Consider the following 3,600-nt stretch of genomic DNA (forward strand, 5'->3'; position numbering starts at 1 on the left):
GGATGTGAATTAAGTCTTTTTCAACTAAAATAAGTGTGTTTAAAGTCATTTATGTGCCTGAAATTGGTCAAAATTGAAGCTTTTGTGTAAGCAAAACTTTGTAAAAATGGCAATTTTGGTCACTCTGAGGGGTTAAAAAGTGGTTATTCAACATGAGGCACGATCCATTTGACATTTTGAATCATTTTTGGTATAGTCTGAAAAATTCATTTTCTGATGAAAAACGATGACTCCGGACCTGTCGAACGTCCCCAAAATGGTCCATATCGATGAAATTTTAACATTTAATCTTTTGACTCCAAACGACTGTTGGATGTGAATTATGACTTTTTCAACTAAAATAATTGTGTTTAAAGTCATTTATGTGCCTGAAATTGGTCAAAATTGAAGCTTTTGTGTAAGCAAAACTCTGTAAAAATGGCAATTTTGGTCACTCTGAGGGGTTAAAAAGTGGTTATTCAACCTGAGGCACCATCACTTTGACATTTTGAATCATTTTTGGTACAGTCTGAAAAATTCATTTTCTGATGAAAAACGATGACTCCGGACCTGTCGAACGTCCCCAAAATGGTCCATATCGATGAAATTTTAACATTTAATCTTTTGACTCCAAACAACTGTTGGATGTGAATTAAGTCTTTTTCAACTAAAATAAGTGTGTTTAAAGTCATTTATGTGCCTGAAATTGGTCAAAATTGAAGCTTTTGTGTAAGCAAAACTCTGTAAAAATGGCAATTTTGGTCACTCTGAGGGGTTAAAAAGTGGGTATTCAACCTGAGGCACCATCACTTTGACATTTTGAATCATTTTTGGTACAGCCCGAAAAATTCATTTTCCGTTCTTTTTACTGGTCATGATACCCATAATATTTTTGATTAACTATGATTCTTTTGAACTGCGGGGGGTTTATGGCCCCACTGCAGCCCCAGGGACCACCACCCCCCCAGGGCTTTTTTTGTTTTAAATTAAAAAAAGTGTGGGGGCTGAAGTCCCCCCACACGCCCCGGGGACCGCCACCTCCCCGGGGCTCTAATATTTAAAATAGGGAGGTCCATGACGGACCCCCAGCCCTGGGGACCACCACCCCCGGTGCTTTACAATTGTTAGGAGGAGGGCCACTCAGCCCCCCTCCTGGAGCCCTTGATGGCCTTGGGGACAACACCTCCCAGGGCCGGCTCCTGCAGTGTCCCGGGGTACCTACCCCTGGGACACTCCTGTTTGCTATGGTTTATTTATTTATTTATTTCGAGTTTTGTATAGCGCATAGTTACCCTAGAGCATCCCAGCGCTTGTTCCAGAACGCCACCCTACCACAGCAAACTGCTTTGATTTTTGAAAGAGAGAGCAGGAAACATGCTCTCTCTTTCAAAAATCAAAGCATATTACTTTTCTGCATGTTAGCTGCTCTCCAATCAGAAAGGTAATGCCGGCTCCTGAAGGACGCGGGGAGCCTGCTGGGACTGTGGGGTCTTTGGGGCTCCCCCCACGGTCCCCAACATTATATTTCAGCACCGGGGATGGGGTCCATTGGGATTATAAAAAATTATTAATACCGGCTATTTATTTTTTTACGATAGATTTACCGTGCGCGTACCATGCACGTACGTACGACGTGCGGTGCAAAGTCTGTAAGCGCACCTAAGCAAGAAAAAATCAATAAAATATATTTTACAGCTATCTATCAAGTTTATGTGTTTATATGTTGGTTGGTTCTAATGAAACCTTTTCTCTTTATTAGTACTTATAAGTAAGTACTTATGCAGAGTCTAAAGTTATTGAGGAGCAGTGTTTTATGGTGTGCTGAACTTTTGACCTCTGTTGACATTTGACTTTTGCATGATCTGCTGGGGGTAGGGTGGAAAGTTATGTCAGTTGGAAATGTTTGAAATGTTGAACCATTAGAAATGTGTGTTTGGTTTTGAATTATTGTGTGAAGGAATATGATTTGTTTTTATTGTGTATATATGTGTAAATTGAGAGGGAAAATGAGCCATTTCTTGGTTCTGCTGCAAGCACTGAAGCAGAGAGATTCTGTGTAAGACTATCTGCTGTGTGAGTGGCATTATTCTTAATCTACCAATCAGTTTGAAAGGTGAGTTGATAACTTGTAAGGGACTGTATGTGGTGCATTTTATTTTTAGTAAGAGTAATGTGTTTATCCTTGTAAAGTTTGTTGAATCATATTCTGAGTTTGTCTGCATTTGGATAACTATTGTGATAAAATCATTTGGTAAGTTAATATGTTTAGTTAGTCACCTGTGTTCAATAAAGTGCAGTACTAAAAAATGTACATTGTGTGCAGTCACTTTTTTGTTGTAGAATACTTAATAGTGTTGCTTGTTTGGAATTAGGCTTGTGTTTTAAATCTAGAATTTTGTAGGCAGTATACATAGACTGCTGCATATACCCTTGGGCAGATATACAAGCCCCTTGGGCCTCTTCCTTGTTCTATTGTGTCTCATTTTTGGATGTAATGTTGGCAAAAAAATAATGCAGCAAATTGGAAATGTATTTGCAAAATGAGTCAGGATTGTTCACTGAAATGTAGTTGTTATATAGATGGAATGTGTTCAGTCACTTAAACGTTTTAGTGTGGTAAATGTGTTTTGGTAAAATCTATGGTTTTAAATGTTTTGTCTAGAATCACACTGAGCGTCTGTGTAAATTAAGGAATTATACTTGCAGCTTTCTCCATAATCTCCGCAGTCTCTCCTCACAGGCTACATCTCTATGCCTATACTGTCCTCTCTCTTCTGATATTTCCCCTCTTTCCTTATTTTCACTTGTCTTTCCTCATAGTGCTGATTGTTCTCATAGTCCCTCCTGTCCTCTTAGTCCCCCTCTGTCCTCATTGTCTCCTCTGTCTCCTAATCGTTCCCCTTATTTTTATACTCCCTCCTCTGACCTCTTAATCCTCCCTCTCTCATCATACCTCCCTCTTAAAAATTCCCCAGTCAGTATACATAGACTGCCGCATACACTCTTGGGCAGAATTACAAGACCCTTGGGCCTCTTTCTTGTTCTATTGTGTCACATTTTTGGATGTAATGTTGGCAAGAAATAATGCAGAAAATTGGAAATGTATTTGCAAAATGAGTCAGGATTGTCCACTGAAATGTAGTGGTTATGTACATTGAATGTGTTCAGTCACTTAAAAGTTTTAGTGTGGTAAATGTGTTTTGGTAAAATGTATGGTTTTACATTTTTTGTGTAGAATCACACTGAGCATCTGTGTAAATTAAGGAATTATACTTGGACCTTTTTCAATATTCTCCACTGTCTCTCCTCACAGTCTACCTCTCTCTGCCTATACTCTGATATATCCCCTCTTTCCTTATTTTCACTTGTCTTTCCTCATAGATCTGCTTGTTCTCACAGTTTCTCCTGTCCTCTTCGTCACCCTCTGTCCTCATTGTCTCCTCTGTCTACTAATCATTCCCCTTGTTTTTATACTCCCTCCTCTGACCTCTTAATCCTCCCGCTCTCATCATACCTCCCTCTTCTCTTGGGCATATTTACAAGCCCCTTGGGCCTCTTTCTTGTTCTATTGTGTCACTTTTTTGGATGTAATAATGCAGCAAATTGGAAATGTATTTGCAA

Source organism: Lissotriton vulgaris, chromosome 6 (genome assembly GCF_964263255.1).
Source record: "Lissotriton vulgaris chromosome 6, aLisVul1.2, whole genome shotgun sequence".
NCBI classification, from domain to species: domain Eukaryota; kingdom Metazoa; phylum Chordata; class Amphibia; order Caudata; family Salamandridae; genus Lissotriton; species Lissotriton vulgaris.